Source organism: Nuphar pumila, chromosome 5 (genome assembly GCF_984573655.1).
Source record: "Nuphar pumila chromosome 5, dmNupPumi1.hap1.1, whole genome shotgun sequence".
Classification (NCBI taxonomy): Eukaryota; Viridiplantae; Streptophyta; class Magnoliopsida; order Nymphaeales; family Nymphaeaceae; genus Nuphar; species Nuphar pumila.
The window spans coordinates 20273920-20293456 of record NC_143253.1 but is presented as its reverse complement, the minus strand read 5'-3'; the positions used below and the strand labels follow the sequence as shown (position 1 = coordinate 20293456).

At 37.0% G+C, this 19537-nt stretch overlaps 1 pseudogene; it reads right to left on the bottom strand.

Moving 5' to 3' along the window:
- Nucleotides 1-5363: 5363 nt before the first annotated feature.
- LOC149837041 (glycosyltransferase family 92 protein RCOM_0530710-like) lies at nucleotides 5364-6516 on the bottom strand (annotated as a pseudogene).
- Nucleotides 6517-19537: the final 13021 nt, after the last annotated feature.

The window sequence follows — 19537 nt, the reverse complement described above, 5'->3', positions numbered from 1 at the left end:
TGCCTCTAGGCTTGAATTCTCTTTTCTGAAATCCTGTTTTCACTAGGTTGGGATAACAATTTTAGAACTTCAATCATGACCTCTGGTTCGACATCCAACTCCATCAATCTGCTTAGTCGTGACCTTGAAAAACTTGATCGATTTGATGGGTCAAACTTCAAGCGGTGGCAATCAAAGGTATCTTTCTTGCTGTCCGAACTGCATATCGACTATGTCCTCAAAAAGTCTTGTCCCACTGTCGTTGCTGGAGAACTTGAGACAGAAGAACAGAAGAAAGAGCGAGAGAAGTGGCATACTGACAACTACAGATGCAAAGGGCATATCCTGAACACTTTAGCTGATTCACTCTTTGACCTGTATTCACCATTGGAGTCGGCTGGAGAGTTGTGGAATGCTCTCGAGATCAAGTACAATGCAGAAGATGCTGGTAACAAAAGGTTTATAGTAGATCAGTATGTTAATTTTTCTATTGTTGATGATAAGCCTATACTTGCTCAAATTCATGAGATGCAAATACTGGCCTATAAGATCAAAGAAGAAGGTATGTATCTTGATGATGACTTTCAAGTTGCTGTCATCATTGGGAAGCTGCCGGATTCCTGGAAAGAATATAGGAATCACCTAAAACATAAAAATGAGAAAATCACTTTAGATGGCCTTCTTAAGGACATCAGAATTGAGGAAGAGACTCGTCTTCGTGACAAAAAGAATTCGAGTCCTAAAGAAGGTTATCCTAAAGTGAATTTTGTTACTAACAAGGGTGGCAAAATCATGAAAACCCAGAAAATCAAAAAGAATTTTGTGAAAGGGAAAAAGCCAACTGATAAAAAGAAAATTAGTTGCTATGTTTGTGGCAAGTTTGGCCATTTTGCTAGAGAATGCAGAGAACGGAAGAGGACTAGTCCTAAGCCAAATGAGTCAGAGGAGAGGCTTGTTGCTGTAATCTCTGAAACCTTTATGGTGGCTGCAAATAAGGACTGGTACCTGGATACTGGAAGCACTGTTCATGTGGCAAACGACAGGAACTTGTTCAAGTCGTATGAAGTAGTGGGGGAGGGATGCAATCTCTTTATGGGAAACTCTTCCTCAACTAAAGTGCTGGGAAAAGGGAGTGTGGAAATTAAGTTCACCTTCGGGAAAGTCCTAACACTTGAGAATGTCCACTATGCTCCAGAAGTTCAGAAAAATTTAATCTCTGCAGATCTCCTGTCACGAAATGGTTTTAAGATTGTTATTGAGTCTGGGATTGTAACTGTGACCAAAGGGAAAATCTTTGTAGAAAAAGGGTTTGCCACTAGTGGTATGTTCAAGATGAGCATAAATGAAGCTACTACTTCTGTTTATATGGTTGACTCTTATTTTCTTTGGCATTCAAGATTAGGACATATAAATTCTCGTTGCATTCATAATATGAATAACTTTGGTCTTCTTCCGTGTCATGTGAAAATAGAACATAAACATAAGTGTGAGACATGCATTCAAACTAAGCTAACTAGACTCCCGTTTCCTAGTGTAGAAAAGAATTATAAATTGCTTGAATTAGTGCATTCTGATGTGTGTACGATGGATAATGTTTTGAGTCGTGGTGGCAATAGGTACTTTATTACCTTTATAGATGATTACTCAAAATTTTGTTATGTTTATTTGTTGAAACATAAATCTGAAGCATTTTCCAAATTTCTTCTTTATCTAGCTGAAGTACAAAATAGGTTTAAAACAAAGATTGTACATTTAAGAACAGATAGAGGAGGTGAATACTTAGGTGGAGAATTTGATAAATTCTGTGAAGATAATGGTATTATCCATCAAACGTCAGCTCCTAGAACTCCTGAACAGAATGGAGTAGCAGAAAAGAAAAACAGAACACTTGTAGAAATGATGAATGCTATGCTTCTTAATACGGGTTTGCATTCCAACTTATGGGGAGAAGCTATACTTTCTGCCTGTTATATTCTTAATCGAGTTCCTTATTCCAAATCTGATAAATCACCTTATGAATTGTGTTTTGGTAAGAAACCTAATCTTAGTTATTTTCGTGTTTGGGGTTGTTTAGCATATGTTAAAATTCCAGAAAATAAAAGGAAGAAGGTTGGACCTAAAGCATTTAAATGTGCATTTGTTGGGTATGCTGAATATAGTAAAGCATATAGATTTTTGGACATTGTTAATGATGTTATTGTAGAATCTAGAGATGCATTTTTCATAGAACATAAAAATGCATTTGATTCTCTTCTTGATGGCAGCCGGATTATAGTAGATGAACTTCCTGTAAATGACATGATTGAATATTCTAATGAATGTGTTGATGAACCAGAAATTGAAGTTAGACTCAGTAAACGTATTAGAAAACCAACTAATTTTGGTTCTGACTTTTATACATTTCTAATTGAGAATGATCCTGTGTCTTTTCAAGAGGCTATGTCTTCTCAAGATGCTGCCTTTTGGAGAGAAGCTATTAATGATGAAATAGAATCAATTATGTCTAATAATGTTTGGAAATTAGTGGATTTACCTGTTGGTTGCAAAACTATTGGCTGCAAATGGATTTTCAAAAAGAAATTAAAAGCTGATGGTACAATCGATAAATTTAAAGCACGTTTGGTTGCAAAAGGCTTTAAACAAAAAGAAGGTATTGATTATTTTGATACTTTTGCTCCTGTAACCAGAATATCTACTATTAGAATTCTGATTGCCATGGCTGCCATATATAAGCTTCAAATCCATCAAATGGACGTGAAAACAGCCTTTTTTGAATGGAGAATTAGATGAAGAGATATATATGGAGCAACCTGAAGGTTTTGTAGTGCTAGGGCAAGAGCGCAAAGTTTGCAAACTTGAGAAATCCTTATATGGATTAAAGCAAGCCCCTAAGCAATGGCATGAAAAATTTGATAGTTCTCTGGTGCATAATGGTTTTAAAATTCATGATGCGGACAAATGTGTCTACAGTAAAGTAGATAGTGGCTCAATTATTATTATTTGTTTATATGTTGATGATATGCTTATTTTGGGTAACAATAGTGAATGCATAAATCAAACAAAAAGATTTTTATCTTCCTTGTTTTGTATGAAAGACTTGGGTGTTGCAGATGTTATTTTAGGAATCAAAATAATAAGAAATAAAAATGGCATCATATTATGTCAATCACACTATATTGAGAAAATTCTTACAAAGTATGGATATCTTAATAGTTCACCAGCATGCACCCCATATGATCCAAATATGAAATTGACTCCTAATGATGGTGCTAGTGTTCAACAATTAAAATATGCCAGTGTTGTAGGTAGCCTTATGTATGCAATGAACTGCACAAGGCCTGACATTGCCTATGCAATGAGTAAAGTGTGTAGATACACTAATAATCCTGGTCATCAACACTGAAATGCAGTGAACAGGATTCTTAGATATCTAAAGCATACTTTAGACTATGGAATTCACTATACCGAGTTTCCTGCTGTTATTGAAGGGTATAGTGATGCAAGTTGGAATACTGACTTTGAAGATTCCAAGTCTACGAGTGGTTGGGTTTTTACCCTTGGAGGAGGAGCAGTTGCATGGGGGTCTAAGAAACAGACCTGTATAACTCATTCTATAATGGAATCTGAGTTTATTGCTTTGGCATCTGCTTGTAGAGAAGCTGAATGGCTTAAGAATATGCTAGTGGATATTCCACTAGGTGAGAAGCCTATACCTGCTATTTCAATGTTTTGTGATAGCCAATCAGCTATATGTAAAGCAGGTAATATGAAATACAATGGGAAGTCTAGACATATTAGTCTAAGACACAGTTTTATAAGACAAATGATTGATGACAATATTATTTCATTGAAATATGTGAAGTCATGTCAAAATTTGGCAGACCCATTTACGAAAGGCCTTTCGAGAGATGTCATCAATAAAACATCGAGGGGAATGGGAATTAAGCCAATTAAGTCATCACCTAAGGATACCCAACCTAGAGCGTTGGAGATCCCACATGCATAGGTTCAATGGGAAACAAATTGGTGAATGACAGATATTGAGCATATTTATGTAAGCCCATTACTGATGTGTGCTCATGAGCTGTAACTAATATGAGGGTTGAGCTAATAGCTCTTAATGAGTTTGTAGGCCTTAAGGCTAAGGTGTGTGTTACAGTACACCTAGACAAACTCACCTATATGAGTGTTGAAATGTGAGCCGTTTCTTATGAGAATTGGCAATTCTCTAGAGCACTCATGAATCCAGGAAAGCACAAGGCTCTAAATGTGCCAACATGAAATCCACACAATCGAACTTTTGGAAACCGATGTATGATTGAAAACTCCGTTAACAATATAAGGAGCTAAGTTCAAGGTAAGTCCACTTAGCACCTTGGTTAATTTAGGTTTTCTTTCTAATAGTGGGGGTTCAAGTCATGCAGATACTCTCACTAATGCATAGGTTTCTATGCAAGCCAAATATATTTTAAAACTAGTGGGGGATTGTTAGGAAAGTTTTAAATTATTAATGGTTACTATCAAAAGTGTTTTGAAAAGTTTAGTCCCATATCTAAGAGAGAAAAGCTTTTCAAGAGGTTTAAATAGAGAGTTTGTAATCTATTCTTTACTTTGGTAAGCCTTGAGTATTTAGGTGGATTGCGGACGTTGCTGCGCATCGTGCAGCAACGGACGCGCCGTTCGCGCACACACGCGCGTGCGTGCGCAAGGGCGCTTGAGGCGCAATGTGGCGTTTTGATGGCGCACTTTGCACGCGGTGCGAGGTGCATATGAGGCGCAAATATCCATTTTGATTTTTCGGTTTTGAGACATCTGGCCGTTTGAAAGGTTTTAATAGCATTTATATTGAGTTTAAGGCGCTTTGTGACTGTTGGACGGTTTTGGAGGCCTTTGATTGACAGTCAAAGGTGGGTGACCGTTCAGGTACCTTTCATCCTATTTTCAAACTGTCAGATTTATGGCCTTTAATCTCATTTATCGCAAAACGTTTTGGCCTCTCTAAAAGGTTATAAATATCTTCTATCTTCGTTTTTTGGATATCAGAATTTCTGACTCTCCAGTTTTCTCCTTTCTTTCTTCTCGGTTTGGCTTGCAGAGTTCATGTGTGGGAGAGGTCATCTGTTCTTGCGAAGCAGTGACTCTCTTGAGGTTCAAGCCTAGTTGTATCCTGGGAACTCAGTCGTAACAAAACCCTTTTTCGCATCTTCGGAATTTCCGGAGTGGGGCGATTGAAGTTCTAAAGATACCGATCTTAAGAACGTGCCTCTAGGCTTGAATTCTCTTTTCTGAAATCCTGTTTTCACTAGGTTGGGATAACAAAAACTGTCTTATCTCAGAGTAAGTGGTGGATCAAAAGCTGTTTTTATACATTGATGTGCTTGGTTTTACTCCCATGGTAGGAGATGAGTGTTTGGATCCTGAAAAGCCTGCAGTACTTAAATCTCTCAATCCAGTGTCATTAACCTCACAAAACCTGTGTCGCCAGTCAGGTGGCTCAATGGCTTTGGTCCCAAGCCCAGGGTCTCTATCCTTAGACCCCACATTGCTAAATTCACTCCAGTCAGACACATAAGTAGCCACCCTCCTATCAAAATTGTGCTTAAAAACCTCCCACACTTGATATTTATAGTGATTAGCCACTAAATTCACTGCGTCCAGTTTATATATTTATAATCATCCTTTAGATAAAAATGATGCACCACATTAATCAATTAAGAGCTTCTAGCCTCTGGTCTAACTATAGATTTGTGCCTCTCAATGTTGGTCATCCGGCATGTATAGCCCACTGTGACCCCTCTTTCCGGTACATGTGATAGGCCCGAGGGTCCGAAACTGTGACACGGGATCCGCAGCTTGCCTGTTGAGTTTAATTGCATGTTAAGAATGTCATCAAGAGAAGCTTCATTTGACAAATATAGAAACTCATCAGTATCTATAAAGCCAACCCAATCACAAGACTGCCTAGCAAGCATTGCACAATGTGAGAATCCAGCCTCCTGGGTCTTGATCCAACATGCCTAGTTACATTGTAGCAATTAAGTGACTTGATCACTTGATCAATGTCATCATCACTGTTGTTGCCATAGATGAACAAACGTTGGACACCAATGTAGCCATGGTACATTATCCACTCCCTTAGGAACCTTGCTTGGTTCCTTGCCATAGTGCAAACACACATCAAGTGCTTCCTTTCATGGTGAGATAACTCACTAGGTACTGGTTTTGCAATTGAAGGCTATATCTTTTTGTGGTATCTAGATCTGATTGAGACCTTGATGGATCGATATTTTTCGTGTTCGTTCACTAGATTCAAAGGTGTCTAGCATCGGAAGATCTCTTGAACAGCTGAGATGACTTGGGTGCTAAGCATGAACCATGGTTTGTCGAGCCGAAAACACATTGGAATAGAGATGCATCGGTGAGTTTAGCGGCTTGAAGATTCAGTCCTTTTGCAAAGACCACTGTTGTGTCCCCATCCATTAGAGCTTCATAAACAAGATTTTGCCAGTCATGGGCTAGCTTCAATGGCTTCCCCATTGGTTGATCAACATGAACATTGTTTGAGTTCTAAGCTAAGGAAATATTGAAGCTTTCAGGTTGAAGAGGACAACCCCTGTGTCCCTTGCATCAATTGCTATGACAGGGTTGTTCTTGGGAGGAATTAGGGGAGGTGTAGGTGCAAAAGATTTCTTATTTTTTGAGAGTGCTAAATCTTTCTGTCTATTATCATTATGATTAACACTTGATCTGGCAACATCACCATATCACTAATCTCAATCATATGAAAACCATCTCTAAAACTTCTCCAAGTGAACAACTCATGATCCATGGGCAACTTTGAAAACACAACATGAGCAATATTGCCTGCTTTTCAAAGTAAAAAATGAGGAACAAAGAAAAATGAATACCATTTACAGGAATTATGAATATCTAATAAAGCAAAACTTAGCCTAGGGAAGGCTAGGGAGGAACTCTTTTTCTTATAGCAAGGAGAAACCACCATTATGATTCAGACACCCTTCTATGAGCCAAGAGGTGCTGTGGCCCAGGGAGGATTAGGTGCAATGTGATTGCACACTTTTAGTGTGCTGCTGGACTCAATAACCCTCCATCTTTGTTATACAGCCTGTCAGCTGTGGGGCTCAACAGAAGATGGAGGGTGATCAGGTGCAGCAGCACACCAAAAGTTTGCAATCACATTGCACCTGATATTCTGTCACTGTGGCCCTGTTTCAGTATCTGTGGTGTAAAACTATAGGAGCCCCATTGCCCACTCGGAATAGTTTTTCATTGACTTCCATCATGCAGCAAGTGCCACGTAACCGAGGTATTGAACTTGTGACGTCCTTCAACTTGAACGCCTTAAGGCTACAGTACTTTGAAATGATAAGACTATCTCATGCACCCCACCATAGAGAAATTTTTTGCAAAGTTGTGGGTTAGATTCATGCTTTCACTCCTTTGTTTGCATGAGATGCCATTGTTACATAATAATGGATATTTGGGCATGTTTCTATTTCAAAGAATACCAAGAAATAAAGTACACCCGCCGCAGTCACACAAGTGGCAGTGGGCCTCAGGAGAAGGTGCTGACCCCTTCACCTCAGGTTATACTCCCACCTAAGGGCTTGGCTGTGGATGACCCCACCGGGGTTTACCTGGCAGGGAGGAGGGCCCTTTAAGTGACCCAGTTCTCGGCGAGGATTCCTTATCATAAAAAAACAAAAAGTAAAGTAATAGAATTTGTTAAAAAATGCTGAAAGAGCAATACCTCTTAAAAATCCAAACAACCAAAGCAAGAGAGACCATGTAGTGAAGAAGATGAAGATGGTGCTGGAAAGATGAACTCAATCAGTGTTTGATAAATCAAGGAAAAAGTAAAATCTTTAGATGGCTTTGGTGGTGGAGGTTTCTCTCGATCAAGTTTGTGACAATCTCCACCACTTTTCTCCTTTCAAAAAAGTTGTCACCACTTTTTCTTTAGTTTTCTGTTTTGTTCTCTTTCTTTAGCTTTTTTTAACTCATGCATTTGCTTTATTATGTTTTCTGTTATGAGAGAAGCATGTAAAACGCTTTTGTGGATTGTTAATTTATACATATAAGTTAAAAGTAATAATAATGGTGCTTAGATGAAAGCCACCTCCCTCCTCTTCCCTACTTGTCTCCTTCCTCGCCTTTTTCCTTTCTCCCCTTATCTCTTCCTTCCCCTTCCATTGTCTCTTGGGTATGTTTGCAACACCTGGGATTTTGTAACTTTCACAAGTTTCTTGTGACATTTCAGAACTTTCATAGGGACATTGCAAACATGCAAACTGCAACCCGTGAACGTCACGTTATCATCTGTAAATGTTAAGCCGTAAAATTTTACACAAGTCAGAGAGTATAAAACTTTCACAAGCATTAATGCTTAGCTGTGAATGTGATAAAATAATGACATGACACATTCTTCAATAGATTTTCACACAAGTCAAATTCACAACCTAAAAGTAAGTTGATGCTTGAGTTTGTGATCAAAACAAACATGCCCTTGGTCTCCCTCCCACTAGGGATGTCAATGGACCGGGGCGGGGGACAGGGTCTCCACCCCCGCCCCATCTCAAGATTAGAACCGGGGATGGATTTTAACCTCCACCCCCACCTTCATCCCCATTTTATGTCCTCCATCCTCGCTTCAAACGGGGATGAGGCAGGGCGGGAGCCTGTTTCCCCATAGTCTATTGCCATCCTTTAGAAGGATTGGGGATGGGGCGGAGCGGGGCTAGGCGGGGATTGTGGCGGGGACGGGGCTAGGCGGGGATTGGGGCGGGAAGGGGAAAAGTGTAAGTCCATCCCCGAACGGGGATGAATTTTAACCTTCGTCCATGCCTCCATCCCCGTTTCATACCCTTCATCCCTGGTCCAAACGGGGCGAGGCGGGGCCCCGCTTTCCCCCGGTCCACTGCCATCCCTACCTCCCACGTATTTCCTTTATTTCCTGCTCTCTCTCTCCATTCACTGGTTGGATATCTTTAATATTATAAATATTATAAAAGCAGAAGAAGGGTATTAGGTGTCAAAAATTAGATGTTTTGTTATGTTTTTTAAAATGACATTCTTCTCATGTATTTACTGTCTAATTAAAAATTTGTTTGCCTCTTCTCTAAGCAATTAAAAAAAAAAACTAATGACATGGCATATCATAATTTTCACTAACTATTGAGTTCCCTCTATAACTCATTCTCTCCCATTTAATTGCCATAATAAATCACAATAATCATAATAAAACAAAAAACCTTTGACAATATCTCTCTCTCAATAATTTTGATATGAAACGTGTCTCTCTTTATCTCACATTAGCACCCACGAAATAAAGAAATTTAAAGGCGTCCACTACAAAGAAGAGGGTCAATAGCGACGACTCTTTTTCAGCGAGACAAAATCTCGCCGCTATTGATAAAGCAATAATGACAAGATTTTTATCTCCACTAATTGATATCTAATAGTAGGAACATAAATATCTCGTTGTTACTAGTCTACTACGACCATGAATCTCACCACTATTAGCTTCATCAATAACGACGAGCTAGATATCCTCTGGAATGTCTTACCCCTCATACGTATCATCGTTAAAGATATATGTATAATGGCGAGATTCTCTGGCCGTTAGATATTGTCGTTAAAATACTTTAAGGACTATATTTAATGGCCAAAGGATCGTGTTGTTATAGATCGATAACAATGACCTTTTAATCTCGCTGTTGTAGGGTTTTAATCTATAATAGTGATAGTTATGCCATTATAGATTGGCATCTATAAAAAGGGTCCAATGGGGGCTTTTGTTTCTCTCTCTCTCTCATTCTAATCTCCCATTCTCTCCTTTTCACGAGACCAACAATTGTCGACCGGCCTCCACACGCCGGACCGTCGACCACCACTTTCACTCCTCTTGGTTCATCAGCCGCCCCCACCATTGACGTTGGAGTCTTCCTTGATCTCCATGTTCCTCTCTCTCAATCAGACACCCCCCTACTCATTCTCAGGTAAGTGAAAACCCAAAAAAGTAGTACAAGAATGAAAATTTCTATCTTATGCTTGTTTATTCATCTTTTATAGTTATATATCTCCATTTAATCTTCTATTTAAGATCTAAAATGTGAAATGCATCATATTCCCCTTCATATACCTTCTCTCTGAGCCCTAAAATCAATATATGAATCAAAGTATTTGGTGCCATTATAAACCTTAAAATGAATCATCTCTATTTGTTGTTGATTATTTTATTAGCAATATTCCTTGCTGGTTTTTCAAAACAAGGATTGTTTCAGACAATGACGTTAGGGTTTTTCATATTACATGTGATTGGGTGGAGTTCAAGGCTTTGATTTATTGTTGAAGTGCAATTTTTATTTGACCTAAATCTGTCATTCTTTCTTCCTCTTTATCATTTATGCCTGAAAATAACATAAATGTTAAATTGCAACTTTCCCTACTCATCCCTTTAAAAAATATATAACAAATTAAATTTTGATTTATGTGAATATTATATATATATATATATATATATATATATATATATATATATATATATATATATATATGTTTGTTGCAAGCTTGAAAAGGATGTAGGGGGTGCCATAATGTGGTCCTGAATAAAAAAAAGCTAGTAGAAGACCAATTAAGAACTTGAGAAAGAAGGCTTGGATTGTGCCATAATGTGATGTTTGATTATAGACTGAGTTTATAAGATAATCCATATCTGCATTTATTATTTATTGTGGTCAACTAGTCATATCATTAAGAAATGTTATAAATTTTTATTACTGACTTATCTCTTCTTCTTCCTCATAAAAATGCAATCATCATAAACAATCAACCAATGTATATGTTTGTTGTATACATCCATGACACAAATTAAATTTTGATTTATGTGAATATTAAAAGTGTATATATTTGTTGCAGGCTTTGAATTAATAGTGATTAGACTTCATATTTTGTGCTACCGAAATGGATACGAAAATGCTTTCAATCATAGTGTAAAAGTGCATACAAACAAGGCATACACCTTTTTGAGAGAAAACACATGCTTTGATGGTGACGCATACGCTTCACCCAAATGCTGGTCAAATTATTTAAGTAAGGCTCTAGACTTTTCATATGAGACTCCATGCCCCCCCATCTACAAAAGGATGTGAAAACCCCCATCTCGAACAACGTTTGAGCAAATTTGACTTAATTATCTGGTGAGTTTTACAATTTTAAAGTGCATGAAGAGTGAAGATTGATTAAATGAGTTGTAGGTAATCTATATTTTTTTCCCTTAACCAATTGTGATTTAGATTCTTAGAATAATCTTCCTCATTAGTCCTTTCCATTCATGTATGCAACATGCCCTCTCTGGTTTATGTGAAGGGAAGTCTTGTTCTCTTTCTTTGGACATTATGGTGATTGGTGACTGGTGAGTATGTGAGCCTGGGGGTTTACGCCTCCATTAAGCTCATTTCTTTGAAAACAAGAAAAATGATTGTTGCATATGTCTATGGTAATAATGATGATATCAGGGAGGGTGCACTTTTTTTATGTATATGTTTATGGTGAATTTGTTGTTTGTTTCTTGTTTACTTTGTACCTTAGTTTATTTGCTAAGAAGGATAGTTGAAAATCCATTAACAGTCCTTACACAAGTTTTCTATACTTTGTGTAAGATGATGGTTTTTTCTCACTTAAGATTGTAATACTTTTGCAACCATCCATTTTGCTTTTAGAGTTGTTAATTTTTATTTTTATTTCTATTTTTGCAGGTTTATAGCCTATAAGAGCGTGATCCCTATCTCGCCGTTATAGGTGAGATCCTTGTTTCACCACTATAGCCTATAGTGGGAGAGTTAATTCTCTCTGATATAGCCTATAACAGCGAGTAGGGATCTCACTGTTATAGCCTATAATGGCAAGAATAGTACCTCGTTGTTATAACCCATAAGTAGCTTATAACAGCGATCTAGGGATCTCACTGTTATATCCTATCTCATTGTTAAAACAACCTCATCGTTAAAGATTATCACACCATTATTGGTGTTCCCAGTTCTGCAAGAATTTTTGTTGGTGTTGATTCACCTTTTAACGGCAAACTATAAATATCGTCGTTATTTCTCAACAAAGGCTATTTTTTTTACTACTTGTCGGCAAGAATTCTTACCATTATAGTCCTATAGCTGCAAAAAAATAGGGTAATAACGGTGAGAAATATTTCTGCTATTGACCTACATCCTTGTAGTGGTCCCTCTTCTTCTCTCCCCCTTTTTTATAGCAGCTACAAAGTAACGAAAACTCTTTTGTCGAAGAGGATGGTACTTGAGAAGATTTTTCATTCCATTGTCATGTCATATGCTCCTCTCTATATCTTCTCATATCAGAGTCGTTAGATTGCTCATCTTACCTCCCTTATAGAACCCAAACAATATACCAATGTCAACTATCCCAGCCTCAACTCGATTTTGTTTCAAGCATACTTTTCTTGTCGCAATCCTTACCTTTTTATACGCAAGTTGCTTAATTATGAAATGTTTGTAGGTTAAAGTTTCATATGATCTGGAGGACCTCCAAACTTTCTTGTATCTCATGAACATATCTTATAATTTTTATACTATGGATGGGCCTAATCCCTCATCCTGATTATTAAAAAAAAAGTAATGAAACCTCTGTTATGCATGAAGTTGGCTAGCCCATGCATAATGTTTATTTGGATATGACTCATAATTATTAATGCCTTCTAATAAGCAATCAATTTAAAAACGTATATCATAACTACCTATCATTCTCTATATATTTCATATGGAAAATGATTGTACCATACGATGAAGATGATGTGTTTTCTAAAATGGCCAGACATTTACCAAATCCTCTGAATGGACAATATCGTAGGTTCTTAATTGTTTCTTATAGCTTTTACCTCTCGCAGGTGTGAATTTTTTATTTTTGCACGTCATGACTGTAAAATAATATACCCACGAAACTCCTCAACAAAATTTCATTTGAAGTTGTAAAATTTTAAAAAAAGATTGTAAAATTACAAATAATTTGCCAAACTCGTGACAAGTTTAATACCTGTGAAAATTGTAAAATTTATGTAAGTTCAATAATTGAGAAATTATTGATGAGTATCACATGAAGTATTGTAGAATTCTAAAATATTTAAGTTTGATATTGTGAAATCTCTTCTTAGAATCACACCAATACAAAAATACTTTTTCTTGCAAAATTTTGTACCATATAAATGACACTTGTTTCACAGCCCCTTTTTTTCAACCAGATGCCCTATTTTTGCAACATTTAGTCTTCTTGTGATCCCCAATCAGTGGTCTACAATCCCTCCAATGACATTCAAGCAAATAATTTGCAGGTGACAAATTTGCAAGAATCCCTCATTGATTTGCCTGTTAGTTTTCTCAAACTTTTTGGGTTTTTGGTGTTTTTGTACCATATAAATATGCATATAATTAGTTACTTTTGTTGATTGCTTGTCAATATTTGATGGTTTTGTCAATATTAATTTCTATTTGATTAAGGCTAGGGCTAGCTATGCACAAGAATTGAATAGGGGTTAGTTGTATAGGGTATTGCAGTTTATTGTGGGTTGTTGGTTTTCAGAGATTGATATGTTTTGCATTCATTTCATTTTTTACAAATGAAGTTACTCACATATTGCATTCATTTCATTCTTTTAAAAAACAAAGTCGCTTATACATTGCATTCATTACATTTTTTCACAAAATGAAGTCTCTCATAGATTGCATTTATTTCATTTTTTCACAAGAATGTTGGTTCTCATTGTCTTTGATTGAGAGAAGATATAGTATCCACCTATACCACGTGATTGAATGTTGACTATGAGGTATGTCAAGTTTGTGTTGATAAAGAGAAAACACATATATCCAGCTATCATAGATTGTTAGAGCAGATGGGCTCAAGAATGTTGCATATCCCACCCATACCACGTGATCGAATACTGACTACAGATTGCATTTTCTATCCTACCTGTACCATAAGATGCTCTTACCGAAAGTGCCATCAATCTTTTCACCACTGATGCTTGGTCTTGAGAAAATAACCATAATTTCTAGCTAGTTGGATACCATAAAAACCAAGTTTTTGTGAAAACTCAACTTTGCTTTTATACAATTTATAGGAAATTTCGCAATACCAGTGTGATAATTGTTCTAAATTTTGCAAGATACGAACTTCTACAACACTAGAAATGATTTTTGCAACATGCATTGTGAAATTCATCATGAGTTTTGTAAATTGTTTGGAATTTCACAACCTCAATTGTGATTTTGTTGAAGAGTTTCATGAGTATAGTATTTTAGCATCATGACATGCGAAAACCATAAATTTGTACATGCATCGGATAAAAGTGAGAAGAAAAAATTAAGAACTTACGATATTGTCCATTCGACGAATTTGATAAATTGTGGGGCACTTTAGAAAATACGTTATTTTTGTTGTATAGTACCCTTTTTGTTTCTCCCACGTCCCACATTGTTGGAGAGATTAATGCATATGCCTTATGCCCTTTAGGATCTTAAGGTTCTCAATCATTGCTTCTTAAAGGCCCTTCATAGCCTTTATGGTGGTTGGAGAGGCTAGGGCCTATATAAACCTCAACCCTCTCTCATCCCTCAGCTCTCTTCTCTTCTTTTATCCCACAATCTCTCTCTCTCTCTTTTCAGAGTGCTTTTAAGTCAGATCTATACCTAAGATTCATACTCGATTGCAGTTTGGATCTATACATAAGATCCAACCATACCTGCTTGCAGTCTGGATTCATATTCACTTGTAGTCCAAATCTATACTCATATATGAACCCATTATCCATACCCAATTCGAGCTTGAATCAACCTAACCTAGTCAAGAGGCTATTCAAGGTAGTTCATGTCAAGGTTATCGGTCTTACCTAGTGTAACGACTCCGACTCATACTCAAGAAAGAGTGCAATTTTTTTAATCGTTTTGTAAAAATCTTCTCAGAGACCCGGGGTCTTTACAGTTCCATCACCACTAGAAAATTCAACACACCACAAGGGATCTTACACCCCATCTTTCAATCCAAATTGAATCAACTTTATTAATTAAGAAATGATAGAATTATGAGACAATTAAATAAGAACATCAGAATGCATAAAAGAAAATAAAAAGAAAGAGTCGCGCTATCCATAGAAGTATGCCAAACAGTTGTGTAGTTCCCTCGTAGCTCCTCTCATGAGCAAGTCGCCTCACTGGGCATCAGAGGCTATGAAAAATACCAAAAGTAGGGTGTCAGAATCCAAAGCATTTTGCGTACAAATCCCTCTAATGAAACAAATAAGCATAAAAAATACAGATAAGATTTATGCAATAATTTAAAGAGATATGACTAAAATATTTGCACACTATCAAGTAAGCAGTAAGAATATTCATCATGCGTCAATATGCAATATCATACAACTAACCATTCAGGACAGTAAAGAAGCAAGTAAATATGCATGATTAAATGCATAACAAGAAAATGCATGAATTCAATACACATGAATAATTTATTATCTTTAATCAAATCATCTTTCATATGCATGTCTCTATTAGGATCCACACACACATTTAAGTTTCACTTATTATTATCATTGCCTGCAGATACTCAAAACGGGTAAGAATTCTCGAGGTCAAGTAGGGTTCCTAGAGTAACTTAACACACAAGTTGTATTTTATTACTAGGTTCTAAACTTAGCCCTCGACCGAAACAACCTTTGGAACATTAAACCACCTATATAATGTCGGGACACCAGGGATCACCCATCCATAAACGCCACTTTTCTTGGTACCAAAACAACAACCATGTCTACACACCACCCCTGACAAAGTGGCAAAAACTCTCTAAAATTGTGATCAGGAAAAATAACCTCAATGTTTTATAAATTTATAAAACTTATTTTTTCATTGTTTATATATAGCCATGTCCAACCCTCCACACACATTTTTCAACCTCCACCCTTATTTTTTCTTCATTGTTTATTCAAGGTATGGGTTTTCTCTCTTGAATCAAGTGAGAAATTGATATATATATATTGGATTTTCATGCAAGAATTTGATGAAAATCCATAGAAAAAATGTCTATATCTATGTTTTCGCAAAAATACATGGAGGGGGATGCATAAATTCTCCTCCATGGTTGTATTCTTAATTTTTTTTCATCCTTTCATGAAATAAAATTTTGTACATACTAAAACAAAATTTTTATTTATAGTAGATGTGCTTATTTAGAGGTCCCTTTTGGTGGATATCAGTTTTCATGGATGTATTTTTTATTCTTTTCATTGTTTCAAAAATAAAATTTCTGTATGCATTTGTTTTATGTTAAAACAGAATTATATTCATGGTAGAGATAGCTTGAGATGTTTCTTTCATACTAGATTGATCTCCATGAACGGTACATAATATGTAATGTTTGATGTAAGCATGCTAAGAATGAATACATGGTTGAATATGTGTTTTCTTTCATGAAAGCATGCTAAGTTTGAATGCAGATGGTTATACATCATGCTCATGTGTATGTATATCTACATAGGAATGCATATTGGATACATAGTGTTGCATGTTTAAGTCATAATCGGTCCAAGTCTGCCGTGACCCCATACATGTTTCTACCTTCTAACTATGATGTTTATTTAAGGGAAAGCGAAGAGCACAAGAGGCTCAAGCTTGACTTGCTAAATGCTTAGCTTGAGCTCTGCTCATATCGGCTGAGCCTGAGCACATGAGGTTTGTTATTTAAAGGGGTTGAGCTCGAGCTTAAGCTTAGGCTCATTTAGAGATCGATAGGTTTGTTCATTTTATTTTTGTTGTTGAACATGTTTAATCTGAGTGGAGCTAAGGCTAAATACTGGGCATGTGATTTCAATCCCTGTTGAGCGACCAGGGCTCATGGAATGCTGTCATGTGATTGGCTGATGGAATATATGATATAATTTAAGAGATCATCGTATCCCTCATGACAGAAACACCTAGTAGCTAAGCATACTGAAGCAAGAAGCAACGAATCCATTGCTATTGAGAGCGAGTCATGCTGCTTCAACTTAGTGTGAGTTTTCGTTGACTACAAACTATTCTTTTTCAATTTATAACCCGAAGAAATAGCACCTGGAACAAAGACTTCATCGCACTGGCTCGATCTGCCATACCTACGGTCGTCATACCGGTGGTATAAAACTCTAAGGCTAGGATACCTCACTCCCCTCGAGGCCTATGTTGGGTGTTGGCTTTGCAAAGAGGAGAGACACCCATGGGAATCAAATCTTGATTGGCCATCTAGCGGCCAAGGCCCCACCCCACTATGCCAACTCCCCTTTGGGACACTACCAACCTATTGTTCCTAAGCAAGGCTCAAAAGATTTGGAAGAATCAACCCATGTATTACGATGACCTTAAACCTCACATCAACAACATTTCATAGATCAATGGTACATCCTCACAAATCGTGAAGAAAACTCGGTGAATTGATGCATCTTAGCTTATTCCTTTAGAGGCCAAATAATTCAGAAAAGCACATAAAGCCCTCAAGGTTCCTAGTTCCTAGTGTTTGGGCAATATATTAAGATAGTTTAACTGAACGAAAAATAGTTCTTCATTGAGGCTTCAAAAGCTATATTTGGGTTGGCTTAAGGTGTTCAAGTTGGACATCATGGGTTCGATACCCATGATTCGCGTTCCTTGCTGCAAGGCTGAAGCCAACAAAAAGTTATCCTTTTTTTAAATTTTTACTCAGAGAAACCACTCCAGGCGCTTATACCTAGCCGCGCGCGCTGGCTCAGCCTGTCGTACTTATGGTTGATGTCCATGTCAGCATAAAACTCTGACAAGCTTCAACTTACGCAGGGGAGTGATGCCTATGGGATTTGAACCTAGACTGTTTGTCAAACGGTCTAGGCCCCATCCCACTATGCCAAACCTCTCGGGTCTAACAGAAAATTATCTTTGATGAGCAAAAGAGAGTACACGTGGAGTTTTATGCTATAGACATTGAAATAGCGCCACAATCAATATGGCACCCCTTGACTCATAATAGGATGTCTCCCCGTTATCCCCCCGAAAAAAAAAACTACATTTGGAATCATATGGAACATGACCAACTTCACAAATTTTCTGCAAATTCTATTGCTTGAGAAAACACTACAAAAAATGATCATACTATCTATGAAATTTGGTGCATTCATGCAAATACCTGCTAATTTGCCAAAATTCTTTGCCTATCCAAAAACATCGATTCTTGACTTTTTGGATAATTTTATCCTTCATAGGTATTTTATGCAGATTAACAACATTTACACCAAGATGATGCGAATCTCCTACCCAAAGTGGATTCACACTTTAACGGCGCTTGCGTGGAGGTCAATGTATTTTTAGTAAGGGTCTTCAATGTGAAATTCACAGCTTGTTTTCAACACACTTAAGGAGATATGTATCTATTAGATTCAAATGTTGATATTTAATAGGAGGTTAGCGAAGTCATTAGATCTTTTTAAATTCACTCACTCATTGATAGGAGGTCAACAACTATTAAACACATAACCGAGGAGATACACATCTATTAGTATCAAATATGATAGCATTTAATAAGAGGTTAACATATTCATTGGATTATTTTGAATTCGATCTCGTTCATAGGAGGTCAACAACTATTAAACATGTAGCTGAGGAGATGTACAATAATGTGGGTAATGTCAGCTAGACAGTGGTGGGAGAGGAGGAAGATGAAGATACATCTCGCCACAAGAAGGGTAAGCATCAATCATTCTATAAACGTGGCATGACACAAGCAAAGGACATAGAACATTGCTTTGGTCTCTTACATGATCTTACTGAGTGTCAAGTAAGCATATATAGTGCAAGAATTTGTTTATTGTCATAAGTGTTGAAATTATATTTTGTAGGTCATGTGGAGGCCTTACTTAGATGAGAAAAATAAGGGCCAAGACGTGGTTTGTCCTCCAAGAGAGCTCATCAAGGACATATGAATGCATAATATAAATGAGGTTGAGAGACAAATAGAGAGTCATGTGGTTCAGTAGTTGGGAAAGGGACATCTAGCACCCAAACCCCCTCTTTGTTTGTGCTAGACATATAACCACAATGTAAAAGACCAATTGAAGGATTTTTTCATTGCTTTTAAGAAGAAACTAGATAACTAGAGCCATGGTGGAGATGAGATCAGATATAACAAATGAATCAGGTTTGCGTTAGGATATAGAGAAACTATCAAGCAACAATTCACTTCTAGTTTCAAAGAGGCAGTGGAGAGTGAAATAATAATTCATCATATTCACTTTCTAAGAGATAGACTAACATAGGACTGACTTGAGAGCTGCATCAATTGACTTGCAAGTGCAATTGGTAGCTGCATCAAACTGTGCATGTGTTTATTGGCTACTAACTTCCTATGACCGAGTGAACAAATTAAGAACGATCTAATGACTAATAGATGAACATTTTTCAACTACATATTTAATAGTTGTTGACTTCCTATGAATAAGGGAGTGAATTCAGAGTTGTTAACC